At 51.3% G+C, this 17,903-nt stretch overlaps 1 long non-coding RNA gene and 1 other non-coding gene across 2 annotated transcripts; one reads left to right on the top strand and one right to left on the bottom strand.

Annotated features, from left to right (window-relative positions):
- Positions 1-252: 252 nt before the first annotated feature.
- Positions 253-17,808, bottom strand: LOC109495116. Its single transcript, XR_002150329.3, has 4 exons — positions 15,180-17,808; positions 8,064-8,354; positions 7,158-7,220; positions 253-1,989 (listed from the first exon to the last, which is right to left on the bottom strand). It is a non-coding gene; the product is annotated as an uncharacterized LOC109495116 (long non-coding RNA).
- On the top strand, positions 5,851-5,935 carry TRNAQ-UUG. The gene has a single exon. It is a non-coding gene; the product is annotated as a tRNA-Gln (tRNA).
- Positions 17,809-17,903: the final 95 nt, after the last annotated feature.

Raw genomic sequence — 17,903 nt, 5'->3', positions numbered from 1 at the left:
GAAGCCAGAAAACGGTGCAATTGGAGAAACTTTCCGGACACGGCATGAAAAACGCAGACCCGAGAGTCACGTTGATCTAATTTCCGTAAAACTGTTGCAAACCAATTCCCATTCCCCGATTTCCTTAATCTTTTTGATAAATGGGCCCTATAATTACATCTCCGTTCGAGATGTCCAAGAACAAAGACTTCAAGCCTGGGAGGTAAAATAGTTGCTTTGTCATCGCATTATTCAAAGGCGACAAGGAACACGTTCAGGATAAATTTTGCTTTTCGTTTAATTTACTCCGTATTGATTTTCATCGGTGCGATTTAAGCAATTACCTCTGAGCTAATTCTTAGTTAAGAAGAAGTTAAAAGTTGCACCACGGGGACATTAAGATCTTGGAGCTTCATGATATGGACGGAGCCATGGAGACCGGGGATGTAGCTGCCACTTGTCTCCATGGCCACAAGGTAACAATCCCGTAAAATGGCACAGGTTGTGAGGGGAGGGGCAGCCGCTGTCCGAAGAGGAGGTCCACGGCCCACGAATGTGGCGTGGGGCTCCACATTATAGGTGGATACCCTGAAACACCAGAGGGTTAAGTGTCCCGAGATGGGTGGGAACGGTGATCTGCTCTGCAGGATACCCCGCCCCCTTAGTGTATGGGTGGATGGGGCGGGTCAGGGATTCACAGCCTGTGAAATAATGGCGAGTGGAGGTACGGCCCCCGGAGGGAAAGGGGAGAAAGCCTGGAGGTAAAATAACAGGTGCCACTTAACCAGCTGTGCTGGGAAAGGCAGCCGTTTGGTCCCTGCTTGGTCACATAAGGATGGACCCTGGCCTGGAACCCATCTTTCTCAGGAGATAGGGAGCCCGCGCAGGCTGTGAAGGGATGATTGCCTCGCATGGGGGTGCCTTTACCTATTTCAGACCCAGTGTGTGTTCCTTCGTTCTGCTCGAGCGTGCGGGTCAGTGGCCCTCAGGCGTGCCCGCGGCCGTCTGTATTGCAGACCCTACACGGGATGGGTTGGGGCCCTTCCGCTGCAGCAGGAAGTGGGGTGCGGGCAGCCCATGGGGGACTGAGGCACCGCAAGGGGCTGGCGCTTGTGCATCTGTCCTCTCCAACCTCGCTGCGAGTAAACCCCGCCCCACCTGACCACCTGAGCTCGGTGTGTGTGTGTGTGTGTGTGTGTGTGTGTGTGTGTGTGCGTTCTCCGTGGTCTCCGTCGTGCACCGGTCTCTTCCCTGGGTGATACTTAATGCCTTCATCTTGGCTGCACGTGTGTCACACTGTCCTGAGGCACCGCCTGGCCGCCCAGTGACGCGAGAGACAGGCACCCTCTCTCATGCTCACCTGCACTCTGTGCTCCGGCTTCATCACAGGAAGAGACCGAGGCTCAGGGCGGGATGTGGCTCGAGGCCTCCCAAGAATCTCGTGGACACAGTCAGCGTTGGGTGGCGCAAAAGTCGGAAGGCGCCTTCCAGGTGGGGGACAGGCACACGGGAGACCGGCGGAGAGGGAGCCACGGGAAGCAAAGGGCAGGGGTGCAATCCATGAAGGAGGGGCAGGGCAAGAGGGGGGCTCTCCCCAAGGTCAGGCATTGACCTTTTCTCTCGTAAAGTCTCGATCTCTAAGACAGTTCAGAGGCTTGGAGGAGGCCAGGAATGTTAGGGAGGGTCTCTGCCCACCGGCGACCCACTGCCCCTCGGCCAAACCTCTGCCTGGCTCTGTAGGGGTCCAACTGGAGGAGCCCCAGGGAGTGGGGAGAGAGTGGACGCCTGCCCCCTCCATAGCCCCGACGGGAGAGGCATTGAGGCTGGTCCCTGGCCGTGCAGGAGTGGGCCCGCTTTCTCCGACCAAGGGGAGGCAGCGAGTGGCGGCCGGACAGGGTTTGCATCGTCCCCGGGGGCATCTCCAAGTCCGGAAAGGAGGCATCAGGGTGAGGGTGCTCCACCTACCAGGTCATGTAAGCACAGGGCCTTTGTGCTGAGGCTTTTCAAAGACTAAGAAAACATTTGAAACAGGGAAAAGCTATCATTGACTGTGCAATATGGAAAAGAAATTGCAAAATCTGAATCAATACCAATTTAATTAAACATCTACAAAATGTCAAAAAAAAAAAAAAAAATAGAGGCGCCTGGGTGCTCAGTCAGTTGAGTGTCCGACTTCAGCTCAGGTCACGATCCCAGGGTCGTGGGATTGAGCCGGTGTCGGGCATGGAGCCTGCTTGAGATTCTCTCTCTCCCCCCTGCCTCTGCCCCTCTCCCTCGTGCTAGCTCTCTCTTTCTATAAAATAAAATGAAATGAAATGAAATGAAATGAAATGAAATGAAATGAAATGAAATGAAATAAAATAAAATAAAATAAAATAAAATAAAATAAAATAAAATAAAATAAAACACACCTACAAAATGTCACATCCTGGCTGCTGGTCAGCAGGGACACAGGTTGACTCCCAGGTGGCTGCTTGTCAGGGGTACTGAATGAGGAGCACGGGGACACGTAGGTGCTGTTTCCTGAGGCCACCGTAACCAGTTACCACAAACCAGATGGCGTAAAACAATAGAAACGTATTCCCCCACACTTCCGGAGGTCAGTGTTCCAAAATCAAGGTGTTGGGAGGGCCACGCTCCCACCAGTCTCTAGGGGGTCTCCCCACTTGCCTCTTCCAGCTTCTGGTGGTTTCCCGCCATCCTTGGTATGTTTGTGTTGGCTGCTTCACTCTGATTGGTCTCTGTCTGTGTCTTTGCACGGCCGCCTTCTCTGTGTGTACTTTTTTCTGTGTCGTGTCCTCTTCTTATAAGGACGCCAGCCATCGGATTCAGGACCCACCCTAATCTAGCATGACCTCAAATGAGCTCAATGACATCTGCAAAGACCCTATTTTCAAATAAGATCACACGATCTGAGGTTCTGGGTGGATGTGAATTTTGGAGAACATACTATTCAACACACTACAGCCTCCAAGGTAAGAGTATTTAGGGGCCAGGAAGGACAGGAGTGGTCTTAAGGGGAGGGACAGGGCTGTCCCTTCAACCTCTGAGATGAGGAATAGCGTTGGCCCTGCCCAGGAGCCAGCCCTCCTGGCTGACCATCACCCTGGATGCCCCAGTGGCAGGGGGAGGTGGGAAGAAGATTGAGAGGGCAGAGAAGATTTCAGGAAGGGACGGTGGGGACAGGGAAATGGGGCATATTTGAGAGCAAGGATATACTAATGGCAGAGATAATAAGAGTCAACATTCTTGAGTATTTAATGTGGACAGCTCTGTCCTGTTACAAGTTCTAAGTCATTGAGATCTCCTACCTGCCATAGAAAACAGGTACTGTTGTCATTACCATTTTACGGAAGGGGACCCTGAAACAAACTTGCTCAAGGTCACGTAGCTAGTAAGTGGGAGAGTGGGATTTGAACCCAGAACACTGGCAGTCTGGCTCTCAAGCCTGTACCCATTCACACGGCCCAAGGCCGTCTCTACATGGAAGATACAGAGGCAGTTTGGATGGGGGGAAGACGAGGGGAAGACAACCCCCCTTCGCCCTGAGATGGGGGGCGGTGGGGAGGAGCGAGTGTGGGGTGTGTTGGGGGTGGGCAATGAGAGAATAAGTCCTTCTGGGACATGTTGAGTAGGAAGGGCCTTGGGACACGACGGCCACGGCTCGGTAAGCGGCCAGGCCCTCGGGGGAATTGGAATTTGGGTTTGGACGGTTTGATGGGAGTTTATAGACCGAGAATCTGAATAAAGCGGAATATCCGCCCCCCCCCCGCCCCCCGCCAAGCCCCACCACCCATACACGTACACTCTTTCCCTCAATAGCCGGGCCCTCACTCCCACCTTTTTTCCTGCTTTCGTACACAGCTCCCTTGACAGCCTGCCTCCCTCCGCCCGTGTGGACGCAGCAGCAAACGACAGCTATTTTGGGACCTGCTTCATCTTCACGTTATTCCTTCCCCCACTGGTTCTATTCGCATCAGCTACTTGGCACAAGGTTTTGAATTGTTGGTTTTTGCGCTAAATTCATTTCCCAGAAATGTCAAGCATCACCAAGGCCAAGAGCGGGGCATGTGTTGTTCTCTGTCTTTTGTTCTGAGGCTTCTCTTTTCATGCACAAATGCATTCTGTCATCTGGCAGCACATGGGACCCTGTGCCTTGAACTAAGCCAAGAGCTGTGGCCCCGCCTCCCACCCCCACCCCCCCCCAACCCCCACCTCCCAGCCCCGCCAGGGCGGCCTCCTGTTTCAGCATCCTTTTGACATAATTGCTTAGTATTTGACGAGGGGAAAGAGGAGGGGCGGTCTAGGCTCTCCAACCCTGAGGGAACTGTGGAGCCAGGGCAACACCCCGGGGCAGAGCCGGACAGACACCAGCCTGAGTTCCCTGCAAAGGTGGCCGCAGGTCTGTGTGATACGGGGGCCAGAAAGGGGCCTCTCCTCCCCAGCCCTCCTCCTAGGCTGTCCTAGGCAGACCTCCCGGCCGCGTGGGCCGGTGGGCAGTGCCGGCCTTTCTGATCCTTAGACCCTGATGTCTGCCAACGCAGCACAAACCTGCCTGCTCTTTGGGCATCTTCTTGATGCTAAATCCTGTGTACAGTTATGAACATTAGGGGAGACTCTGGAGAGTTGAAACTTTTCTGATCACATCTACAACAGAGTGTCAAGGCGACTGGCATTGGGAATGTGAGATAGCCCTGGTCCCTCCGGTATTAGTTTTCCTTCTCGGATTCACATTTTTCTATAAGTGGTTTGGGCTTCCTCTGAGCCTGAACACACAGAACCAGACCTGTCACTTTGGGCCACGGGCCTGGTGAACCTGTCAAGTGGCCAGTCATTGAGGGTAGGACAGAAAATGACTGGCAGGTGGCTCACTGGGGTGTCATCTGCTCATTGGTGAGCCCTTAGAGTATGCGTGAGAGTGGAGGCCATGTCTCAGTATGTAATCATCATCATTGTCATCGTCATAAACAGTCATGTTCTTGCTATGTCCCCCCCCCCCACTGTTGTTGATGTTTTATACGTATTAATAATTAATCCTTATAGTAGTCCTGCTGGTTACCAGCAATGCCTTTGTCCAGGTCAAGGTCATCTGCAAGTGTTATGAGTTAAATTATATCCTTCCAGAAGGTATTTAAGTCCTAACCTCCAGTACCTGTGATTGTGACCTTATTTGGAAATAGGCTGTTTGCAGATGATCAAGTTAAGATGACATCATCAGGGTGGGCTCTAATCCAATACGACCGGCATCCTTACAAAAGGGGAAATTTGGACACAGAGACGCATACAGAGGGAGAACAATGTGAGACAGGAAGAAGACAGCCATCTACAAACCAAGGAGATCCCAAAGAAGGGGCCAACCTTGCCAACACCTTGATCTTGGACCCCCCAGGCCTCCAGGACCTAGGGACAATACGTTTCTGTTAAGCTGCCTAAGTTGTGGTTCTTGGTTATGGCAGTCCCAGCAAACAAATGAAATAGCAATTGTTTTATGAAGAAGCATCTCCCCTGGGAGATTGGTAAGGAAGTGGGGGGTGGGCAGGACCAGGAACGGGAGGAAGCCAGCAAGAGTGGGATTTCAGAATCGTGTTGGGGAGCATGAGATGTCATAGAGGGCCATGGAAACAGCCTGCGGCTCATTTTCGCAATACAAAGACCTTACATTACATAAATTGTGACCGGCCCAGAGACATCTGGGCTAAGGGGAAAATAAAACACCCAGCTCCCTGCCTTTTTCCTTGACTTATCCATCCACCCATCCACTCATTCATTCACTCGCTCACTTCAGAAAGCATTTATTGAACACCTATTGTGGCTGAGACTTGCCAACTAAGAAAGCTTGAGGGGATTTAAAAAAAATTTTGGGTGAGGGGTGCCTGGGTGGCTCAGTTGGTTAAGCATCTGACTTTGGCTCAGGTCGTGATCACGAGGTTCGTGGGTTCAAGCCCCACGTTGGGCTCTGTGCTGACAGCTCAGAGCCTGGAGCCTGCTTTGGGTTCTGGGTCTTCCTCTCTCTCTGTCCCTCACCTACTCATGCTCTGTCTCTCTCTCTCCCTCTCTCAAAAAGAAATAAACATTGGGGCGCCTGGGTGGCACAGTTGGTTAAGCGTCCGACTTCAGCCAGGTCATGATCTCATGGTCCGTGAGTTCGAGCCCCGCGTCGGGCTCTGGGCTGATGGCTCAGAGCCTGGAGCCTGTTTCCGATTCTGTGTCTCCCTCTCTCTCTGCCCCTCCCCCGTTCATGCTCTGTCTCTCTCTGTCCCAAAAATAAATAAACGTTGAAAAAAAAATTAAAAAAAAAAGAAATAAACATTAAAAAAATTTTTTTAACTTTGGGTTAACTATTTTTATTTATTTTTTAAAATTTTTTTAATTTTGAGAGAGAGAGAGAGAGAGAGAGAGAACATGAGTGGGGGAGAGGAGCAGAGGGAGAGAAAGAGGGGGAGAGAGAGAGAGAGAGAGAGAGAGAGAGAGAGAGAGAGAGAGAATCTCAAGCAATCTCCACACTCAGTGCAGAGCCCAATGCAAGTCTCGATCCCAAGAACCGCGAGATCATGACCCGAACCAAAATCAAGGGTCGGATGCTTGACCAACTGAGTCACCCAGGTGCTCCTGGATTAACTATTTTTTGTAAAAAGTTCTCTATATGGTTATGTCATCAGTTTCATATATAGTATGGTTCGTTTTTTGTTGGTTTGTTGTTGTTGTTTTTATGTTCTTAATTATTTGGGGGGCATTTCCCTCCAACCTTGTTGAGTTCATTTTGGATACCAAAGTGAAAACTGTATAAAAAAGGCATAGTATAGTCAGAGAAGTACCCCAGCCCCCTTGGGGTAGCCAATTTCATTAATTTTGAGGTGACTGTCTGATGTTTCTGTTTGCAAAAATTAGCCGATATTAGTCAATATATAGAGCTGATTAATATATATATATATATCAAATTAGCCGATATATATATATTTCCTTTCTTTCCTATACAAACAACAACCACACAGTAAATACTTTTTATACTTTGCTTTTTCCACTTAGCAGTGTATCCTGGAAACCACTCCATATCAAGATACAGAGATCTTCATTTTTTCCAACAAGTGCATAGTATCCATTATGCGAATGTACCACAGGCTTTTCAGCCACTCTCTGATGTATGAGTGTTTATTACAGATAATGCTGTCATCACTTACCAGTATATCTGTGTAGTATCATTGGAAGTGTATCTTCAGGGTCGATTCCAGAAACTGGGATTGCTGGTTTGGGGGAAAATGCATGAAGTTTTGTTAGCTATGATCAGATTTCCCTCCATGGGAGGGTTGTACCATTTTGTACTCCTACCAGCAATGTATGAAAATGCCTGATTATGGGAGGGGGAGTCCTAAGGGGCAGATTTACATAAGAGCTTCATTCTGTGATGCTCTGATGGCATCCCTCTACTGATAGGAAAATCCATCAAAGGGAGGGATGGAAAGCAGAGAGATGTACATGCATTTGTCTGCAAGACGTTTTTTGCTTGTATTAGGCAGGGTGAGGGGCTCCAGAAGAGGTGGGAGTCAAACAGCCTTCTGGTTCTTGCACAAGAGACCCTGTTCCTTAGGGAGACATCCTGGGAAAACATCCTCCCCCAAACCACCCTGTCGGCTGTCCCCTCTGAGAGGCAGGATAGGGAGGGAGACACCACAGGTCTCCCTTGTGAAGACAGCCATGATGAAGACAGCCATGACAACTCTCTGCTAACCCCTAGAATGAGTGAGTGAGGGGGCATCAAAATAGTTGACATCACCATGAATTGGGCTTTGGTGTCTGTGGATGGACATGGCCATATGCCAGAGCAGGCTCCAGGGTTCTGTAGGACCCCTGCCAGGCCAGAGATGACCCCCTTATAACTGGTAAATCAAGAGAAGGTTTGGGGGTTCCAGGGGAGTAGCCAGGACAAGCAACACTCAGGAAGCTTGGAGGAGAGGCCATATGCTATGTCACAGTCTAGAACATTGACAACCTCTGGCATGGTACCAGAGCACACCAGCTATTTCAGTTATCTCTTGCTGGGTGTGTTAATTATCTACTGCTGCATAACAAATCACCCCAAAACTTACCAGCTTAACATAATGAACATTTATTATCTCACTCGATTTCCAAGAGCCGGGAATCCGGGAGTGGCTTAGATGAATGGTTTTGGCTCAGGGTCTCTTGTGGGTTGCAGTCAAGATGTTGGTGGGGTCTGCCGTCTTCTGAAAGCTCAACTGGGACTGGAGGATCTGCTTCCAAGATGGCGCACTCAACATGGCCGTTGGCAGGAGGCCTCAGTTCCTCACGTGTGGATCACTCCCTAGAGCTGCTTGAGTGTCTTCATGACATGGTGGCTAGCTTTCCTCAAAGTCAGTTGTCTGAGAGACAGAGGGGGAGAAGGGGGCGGGGAAGGAAGCAGCAATGCCTTTAATCACTTAGTTTTGGAAGTCACACACAAGAACTTCCTAATGCTATTCGTTAGAAGTGAGTCACCAAGTCCAGTCCACACACAAGCAGAGGAGAGTTAGGCTCCTTTTGGGGGTGGGGCGGGGGGGCAGTAACAAAAAACTTATGGACATATTTTAATCCACCACACTGTATAACAAACCACTCTACAAGCTGATGGCTTAAAACGACAACCATGTATTTATTCTGTTAACTGGACTGGGCTCAGCTGGAAGTTTCTTCTGCTGGTCTCATCTGGTGTTCCTTGTGTAGCTGTGGTCACTTAGGGGCTCAGTTGGGGTTGAGAATTTCCAGATGGCTTCACCCATATGCTTGGCACTTCGGTTGGGATGGCTGGAGCAGCTGAGGGTTGGCTGAGCACATCTCTCACCCCAGCATGGTCTCCCCAGCAGGGTGTTAGAGTTTTAAGAGGGAATCTTCCAAGAGCACAAGCCCTAATCTGCATGTGCCCTTTCAGGACTCTGCTTGTGTCAAGCTCCCTTACATCCCGTTGGCCATAGCAGGTCACATGGCCAAGCCCAGAGTGGGAGAAAACCATACAAAAGTGTGAATGCTGGGGGTATGGTCCATGGGGGAACCCCCACGTGACTGTCCTCACACTGGCCATGTGCCAATCTATAGGGGAAGGAAAGAAAGAGAAGGAATGGCTTTTTGGCTAGATCTCCAAGTCTGTCTCCTCTCCCCTCCCATGTCCACAGGATTCTGCTAGGTCCTAATAACATCTGATAAGCAGGTCTGGGTCTTGGGCTCTTGAAACTTTGGTAGAGCAATTCTAGAGTTCTTTAAAAATATGACAACAAAGAACCTCTTTCGACAGAACTGACAGAAGCTTGAATTCTGGGGAACAGAAACATACTCAAAGTTACACCCTTAGGGGAAACAGTTTCCTCTGAGTCTACTGGGAGGACAGGGCTCGGGGGAAGGATTTGGAGGTGATCAGAGTTCCCCTAAAATAGAAGGCAGAGTGGGAAGCTACCTACATGACATGTATGAGTAAGGCATTGGGGCTGGGACTAGGAGGTTGTCTCTTATCCCCAAATAATCCTTTTCCTAATCATGCTTGAGATTCCTCCAGATTATAAACTCATCTTTAAATTGAGTGGGAAAGCCATGAGGTCTGGAGGTTGTCCACACTGTAGTGTGCATTTGTCCTATCCAATTGCTTCTGTATTTTCACTTCACTCCATCCAAGCAAATCAGCCTTTGGGTGGAATGAGGGCCTTGGTATCTGGGCAGCAGATCTCCCCAAAACAAATGCCAGCTGCTTTTCAAGTCTGTCTCCACCTAACCTTCACTGTCTTAATATGTCTCCATCCTTGGCGATATACTCTGTGATTCCAGAATATTTTCTGGGAAGTACAGTTATGTATTTATGTCGTTACTTATTCAATTGTCCATCCATCCACCCATCCATCTATCCATCCATCTACCCGTCCACTTATCTATCCACCTATTTTCAACAGGCATTTTTGGTCTATACCTTGGGAGGTCACTATGTGGGCACATGGACCTCAGTGTGACCCAAACATGGCCCCCACAGTTGATGAGCTCACAGTCCAGAGCACGAGTGCACACAGGCCAGTCTCTACCATCAGTGGATGCTCTGTTTTGCCCAATGAGCTGGTCACAAAGAACAGGAGACTCATGAGTGCAGGCTGAAGCAAGATGGTGACTGGAAGCCTCGGGAAAGGCAGGACTATTGGGCCTATTGGGTGGACTACTGGGTGAGCCTAACCTGGTGGATCTTCTCATTCTTGAGAGGCATCATGAGACACTGACCACCCATGGCACCCTGGAGCCAGACCACCTGAGTTCACTTTCTTACTCCTTTACCAACTCATGGTGTTCTCTTCAGCAATTTACTCACTGTCCTCATCTATGAAGTGGGGATTCATTCATTTATTCCAAATATATTTACTGAGCACCTACTACGTCCCAGGCCCTATTCTAGGCTCTTGGGATCTGTGAACAAGAGAGAGAACCATTTCCGCCCTTGTGGTGCTTACATTATTTTGGTGAAAAAGACCATACGCAGTAATATTGTAAATGGGTAAAAAATAGAATGGATAAGTAAATAAATACACATAAAAATCAGTAAGTGAGTTAGAAGGTGATGAGTATCATGGGAAAAGAAAAATATCAAGCAGTGGGGGATGGAGAAGGGGAAACAATTTGAAGTTTTAAAGAAGGATGATGGTCACTGTTCCATATCTAGGCTTGGGTGGTGTTTACCTGGATGTATTTGTCAAAACTCATTGAATTACACACTTAAGCTCTATGCCTCTCACTGCCTGCAGATCACACCTCAATAAACAGAGCATTTAAAAGACAGTGCTCAGAGTAGACCTCGTTGAGACAGTGGGGTTTCTTTTTTTAAAGTTTATTTATGTTATTTTGAGAGAGACAGAGACAGCACAAGTGGGGAGGGGCAGAGAGAGAGAAGCCCAATCAGGCTCTACACCATGAGCACAGAGCCCAATGTGGAGCTTGAACTCACCACCCATGCGATCATGACCTGAGCCGAAACCAAGAGTCGGACGCTTATCCCACCGAGCCACCCGGGTGCCCCGAGACAGTGGGGGTTTCTAAAAAGGAGGAGGTAGGGAATGAAGCGAAGTAGGTGAAAGAAGTCACAACAGGCAGAGGGAGCGGCTAGAATAGAGGTGCCTACAAAGCCACCTGGTTCTACAAGGACTGATCATACCCACTTTGGTTGATGGATGGGTCAGCTTGGACCAGAAAGGACAAAGAGATGGCTCTCAGAAGCCCCTTGAATGAGTGACAGGGAGAAACGTCAGACCCTCTGATATTGTCATTGTTATTGCCGTTAATGAGGGCATGGGTGGGGGTGGGGTTCTGCCACTTTCTAGATGTGGGCACTGTCTTTCCCTGCCTTCCGGGTATGACCTGGGATCCTCCAAGAGCCTTCCCCACATTTTCTGGGTTTGGAATGTTTTCTGGACATCACAGGAAGAAACTTCCATTATGTAATACTCTGTGATCAGACACAGTGGGTTGGATTTGAGGTTTTAGGCTGTATCTGAAGCAAAAGCAGCTTTCATTTCTAAGCTTTATTGAACTTTGTTGTGCTTTTTTTAAAAAAAAATAATAATGACCCATCTACAACTTCTGAACAAACTATAATAAAAGTGACAAATATTGGTACACCGCACAGAGATTGTCACTTTGGATTTACTGCCCCTCCAACTTTTTCTAGCGAGTCTCACTAAATTTACACTTTGGGCCTTAATCCATCACTCTATCTTTTAATGCAACATCTAATCTCACTGCTTCTTTTCTTCCTTTAATACGGTTTCTCTTGAGGTGTATTTGCAGGACTGATTTTTATCATTTGTAATGTGGTTAAAACAACGCGTTGGCTATAAATCAGAGCCATTATTGGGATGCTTGAGAAGTCGTGTTAAACACAATAAATTTAGTGCCTTTGATTTTCTGGGAAATCTGACAGTAGAAAGAATCACCGAGGCCCCTTTGAACTCTGGGGATGGGAGAATCATTCCTTCAAGGTGAAAATCGAATGCTTTCTCCAACCTCAAAACCTCCATTCCTTGAGACCAGGATTCAGACTGATATCAAGCAGTGGGTCGGTAGAGTCCCCTGCGAGCCAGATAATCTTGGTTTGGATCCCAACTCAGTCACTCATGTGCTCTGTGACCTTTGGCTAGTCACACAACCTCTCTGGGCCTCTTTCCCACTTTTAAGATGGAACTGGGTTGCTGCCTCCAAGGTTATGAGAAGTAACGATCAGACCCGTGGGGTGTACCTAGTACATACATGTTTGTTTACTAAGATGATCCCTCAGGAGTCAAGGCCTCCCCTCTGAGTTGGCCCCTGGACTTGACTCCTTCTGGAGGAAAAAAAAGCAGCACCAAACATCAGTTGAGTGGAAGCCTCCGGGGTCCACACCTGCAGCTCTCACTCCTCCGACAGGATGGAGGAAGGTCCACGTTCGGCTTTTTGCTACAACTCGGAGCCAGATGCCGAGGATTTCAGGGCTCCCAGGCCCCTGTCCCTGCTTCTAGTGCCTTCCCTAAGGTGACTCAGAATTTTCTGGGGTCTCCAGGGAGGTTCCTGCCATCCCCAGTTGCATCTAGAAGGAAACCCACTCCAGCCCACAGCGCTGTTTACAAGAGCTAGGTTGTCCGAGGCCTCTCTTCCTGTCTCCACTCCAGACACCTCAGCCAGCCCCGCATCTTACACAGAAGAGTGAGGCTCCCACAATGGGCATGAGGGGTGCCTGTGTTCCAGGCAGACAGGTGCCACCAGCCTGGGTTCATCATCGGGGTCCTGATATCCAGCTCCCGACGGCTTTGCCTGGTCCCAGCAAGACGAAGACGGGACTCCGCAACCACCCCCACGCTCACGGCACACTGAAACAGGCACGTTTCAGGACCAGAGCATAACATAACTGCGGTAAAACCCGGATGGAGGCTGTCCACCGGACACGCGCGTATCTCTCTATCTTCCCCTCCCTCCATTCATTCACCTGTCATCCTGAAGGCTCCTACCCTGCGCCAGCCTATGGACCAGACCTGGGATGCTACTTCTCTGGCTACTGGTCTCCTTGCTGTTTGCGCACATGGAGGCATGCTGGACCTCAAGGCCTTTGCACTGGCTGCTCCCTCTCTCTCTCTTGGATGCCCCTCCTCCTAGACTCCAACACAGCAAGGAGTGTCCAGTCTAGGGGAAGGCCAGTCTGGACACAGATGACCCCACTGGGCTGGGGTCAGGGAAGGTTGAGGGGCTGGGAGTCCAGAGTGGGGAGAGAGGGCTCTGCCTGAGGATCAGGGGCAGGTTTGAACAGGCAAGGATGGGGCCTGGGGGAGGAAGGGCCTTCCCTCCCCTCCATGCTCCACTCATGTTCTTCTAGACCCTCCTCCACGTGTTTGCTCACTCCAAGCCCTTCAGCAGGTGCCCCCAGAGCTTCCGGTCACCTTTCCGAAGCCCCTGGCCCTCGGGGTCCTGCTTGTGTCACATCTTCTCTAAGAAACGGTCTCTGGCCCAGCCTAGCCCAGCACCTTCCTTCCATCCTCTCCAACTGTGAAGTCCTGAGGTGGCCTTGCGAATGGCCACATGGGTGATGGCATCTCTTACAAACCCTCCCCTATTTACTGCAGACCCCAGAGTCGCTCCTGCAGCCCTGCCCCCGGTGAGGAGGAAGACGAAGGGGTGGGGGACTCAGGTGCGTTTGCCCTGCTGCTGGAAATGAGGCCACCTCAGCCTGGGAGCTCCTTCCAGAATCCACACAGCTGAAATCAGGGTGATAAATGGTGCCCGGCATTGGTAGCAGCAAAGACGTTGGGGAGCATACATTTCACAAAGAATTAGTCACTCTAAACTGCTTTATTTAGTTTGAACTTAGAATAGTGCCTAACTTATTCAGCCAGGGAGGGGGAGGGAGGGGGCAGGAACGGGTTGCCAGGCCCTGCATCAGCCTGAAGGAGTCACGGGCGGGAAAGTGGTGACATCTGTCTGGGGGTGGCCGTTGGTAGCTTGTGGGCCGCCTGGATTCCTTCTGAATTTGGTAAAAGCCCCCGGGGATGTGAGCGGCGAAGGCACGACTTGCATCAGGAATGCGCCCTTTCTTTCTACTCCCGCGGTGTAGACGCAGGGAGGTGCCGGCATTGCTGCAGCCGAGAAAGCTCTCCCCACCCCACCCCCTGCTCCAGTGGCCCATCTGCCTGCTCGGCTGTGCGGCACGACCTTCCTGGGCTCCCTTCCTCTCCAAAACTCAAAACTCGGCCCCTCCAGACGCCGCTGGAGCTCTGTGAGCTCAGTCCAAGCCCCTGGGAGAATTTCTCCCCCTGGCTTCCTGGACTGTCTTCCTACCCTGCAGGCAGGTTTCTCTATCACTCCCTAAGTCCTAACCAGGCCCCAGGGCTTGGGCTTTGGACCTCTCCCTCCGCTGCACTCCCTCAATGACCCCCGAACGCATCCCTCTGACACCTGCAGACCCACACGCACAATCGCCTTTTTGACATTTTCACTTGGGTGTCTGAAATTTTCCAGCCCCAAAGTGAGTTCCCAGCACCTCCCTGCACCACCCCGAGCCCTGCTGAAGGATGTCTCCACCTAGGTAACAGCCGCTCCAGCCACTCCACACTCAGGCCCCATCCCCGGAGACCTGCCTGACTTCCTTTCCTTGCTCACACCCCCTGCCTAATCTGTCCTTCCAAATGTATCCAGAATCCACCCTGCTCTGCTCCCACCCAGTTCCCAGCCGGCCTCCTCAGCTGCATTTGCATTTCCCAAGTCCACCTCGGTCCCTGCAATCTAATCTCAGCAGGCAGCCAGAGGGAAAGCACCAGGTGGGGCCCTGCCTCTTCCCCTCCCTTTTCTGTCCAAACCCTCTGAAGGCTCACCTCACAGAGGGAAGTTCTTACAAGGGCGGTCAGGACCCCACTTCCAACCTCTGTCCTCTTTGCCCAAGCCCCATCTGCGCCTGGTCTCCTTGCTGCTGGAACACACGAGGCATGCGTGACCGCAGGCCCTTTGCGCTGGCTGTCCTCACTGGTGGACCCTGCTCTCTGGGACATCCAACGGCTCGTTTCCCTTCTCCTTCAAATATCTGATGGCGCTTCACCTTTTCAAGGAGGTCCACCCTGGCCCACCCCCTTAAGACCCCACCCCCACCCCGCTCCCATTCTCCAGGTCCCTATTACCTTCATCTAGTTTTAAATAGCATTTACTATCTCCTAACACACCATCCAACTCACCTAATCGTTACCTTTACAATTAGTTATCTCTGCTAGAACGTGCGCTCCGCCAAGCCAGGGGTTTGGGCTTCTCCGTTCACTGCAGCGTCCCCCGTGCCTAGGACGGTGCCTGGCAGGTAGCAAGTACTCAATAAGCGTGTCCCGGATGAAAGCATAATGCCAGGAAGCCCCAGCTAGACCTTAGGAGAGCCTGTGATGAGCCTGTGTTTGAGCCACGAGGCCGTAGAATTTAGCCGGCTGCTTGCACGGTTCCCTTGACGAGGGCCAAATCGGAGGACTCTGCTCGCCCACGCCCGGGCGGGTTGTGCTGACTTAATGGGGCCGGCTGCTCCCCCATCACCGTCGCCTGCCTGCGCTGCCGAGGCCTGGCCCCCGACCCGATGGCTGCCTCTGCCGTCTGGGGAGCGAGCACACTCTCGCAAAGCTGATGCGAGAGTCGGGGAAGGCAGCAGGCACAGGCAGCTCTGGCTTGCAGCTTAAAAAAAAATTTTTCCCCATTTTCTTTTCTGTATATATATAAAAAAACAAAGTCCGAGACTTCAGAAAAATGCAAAAATCTAGCGGAAGAAAAAAGAAAGCCCCGAAAAGGGGGAACCGAAGCGGCAGGCTTAGGGCGGCACATCCGCGGACCCCGTGGGGCGTGGGGGTCGCTGGCTTAGACGAGCCCCAGGTGCCCGTCAGGTGCCGAGCTTTGCCCTCCACACTCCGCAGCTGACTGTCCTTGATTCTCAAATGACCCAATGGGTCTCTGGGGGTGAGGTCTGTGGTCTCCCCCTACTCAGCTACCGGTCCCTTTTTTCCTGGTTATAACACCCCCTTTTCCTCCCCCCGTCTTCAGCCGTATGGTTTGGGGCGGACCAGCCGGAGACCTGGCGAACACGCGATACAGGCTCAGCCTGCGTGCGCCAAGTTCTGGTGTGAGCACGTGACCTAACAGGACGTTGAGCAGATTCCGCGGAGGCCGGGACACGTGACCCTCTCGGCCAATCAGTGCTAGCCAGAGTGATTGGCTCAGAGGCCGGAACAAGAATCGGTTGGTCCAAACAGAGCAAACCCCAGGCATTGCTTCCTACGGGTCTGTGCCTCAGAGCTTTCCCTGGCTGGGGAGTGAGCTCACCAGGTGCCAGGAGTTAACTGGATGGCCGGATGCGCAATGGTGGGCAAACAGCCCAGCTCCCTCGCCCCTCAGGCAGAACAACCCTGGGGCACGTGCTGAACAGTCTCTCTGGCTTCCTCAGTGGGCTTAACCTCCAGGTGCCCGTAGGCGCAATTTGCTTAGCAATGTACTATGCTGAGTGTTTCCCTTCCCTGTCTCACTTCCTACCTCCCCAAACTCCCAAATAAAAGATTTTCACTCAAATATCTGCCTCAGGATCTGTGTTAGGGGAGTGCAGATTCAAACACAGGCACAGAAGAAGGAGCCCACCCACACAAAACCAACTCAGAGGCTAGTGTGGCCCAGAGAATGAACCTTGAGCACCGGGCTTGTGCCCCTTGATCCGACTGTGCCTGAAGTCCTCACTCTGGATGTTTTAGTAACTTGAATCCTCACATTTTTCCTTCTGCTTAAGTAATGTTTGAGCTTGGGTTTCTTTTACTTGCAATGGAAAGAGGGCTACTCATATTTCCATATTATTGACAAAAAACTGAAATTAGGTGAGCAATCCAAGCAGATTCTTCTACCCAAGCCACAGCAGCCAAACCTCCCTATGCTATAGCCACTGGCCTCGTGATGGTGAGGGGTGATCCCTCAGGAAAGGAAGGGATGAGTGTTACATGGGGCCAAGGCAGACGGATGAGAAACGTTTTAGCTTCCACAAACATCTGTTGAGTTTCTGGTGCATGCCTAGCTTGGAGTCTTCAAATTCTGGGTGATACAGGGGACAGAAAAATGCAATGAAGTTCCAGAAGCTGTGGTGTCAGCTGCTGTCTTCCAGATCTTGTAGCCTTGGGAATGGGGGACCCTGATGCTCAATAAAGTTGTGATTGGCCTGCAGGCGGGACTGTCCCCTGTCCCTGAGTGCAGGATGCAGCATCTCCTAATGACTCCTGTGGCCCCTTGCTGAGGCTGCTGGTTCACTCTCCACTGTGGATGGAGCTCCATTCTGGGCGGCCATTCTGTGGACCAACACTCACCACGCACCGTAGGGTTTCTAGCTGGTGGGTTTGGGGAGCTATTGTAGATGGAGGTGCCCGTTGAACACAACCCGTGAGCTGGAGGGTCCTCCACCTCAGATGGGCCCCTGTAGACCACCAGCTGGCCGGGACCCTCTGGTAACTGCACATGACTTAGAGCAGAGCACAGTGGCTGGGCCACGGAGAAAAGGCGTTGGTGGTATAGACAGAGCAGGCAGCAGGATGGAGGGACTCTGGAGAAGCAGAGACTGATGTCTTGCCCCATTGGGCAAGGTGGTCCAAGGGAGCCCGGGCCAGCAAGCTTAGCCAGCCCAGGCCAGGAAGGGGGTTTGGATGGTCTCTGTGAATCCTTGAGCAAGGTGTCAAGGGCAGGAGGTAGGTCCCAGTACCTGTCTCGCTTTGACCTGCTCAGCGTGGTGATGCACTTGGTGGGACAGAAGCCTGGAGTAGCTGCTGGTCCTTTTGCACTGTAAGGACAGAGTCTGTCCGAGAATATGGCCAGCTCAGAGGGCCTGGAGTCAAGAACTGAGGATAGATAGATTACTGAAGACCCATTTTGACACCTGGATCCAACTATACCTGAAGCCA

Source organism: Felis catus, chromosome E3 (assembly GCF_018350175.1).
Source record: "Felis catus isolate Fca126 chromosome E3, F.catus_Fca126_mat1.0, whole genome shotgun sequence".
Lineage (NCBI taxonomy): Eukaryota > Metazoa > Chordata > Mammalia > Carnivora > Felidae > Felis > Felis catus.
Note: the sequence above shows the minus strand (reverse complement) of the source record. Positions and strands in the feature narration are given on the sequence as shown.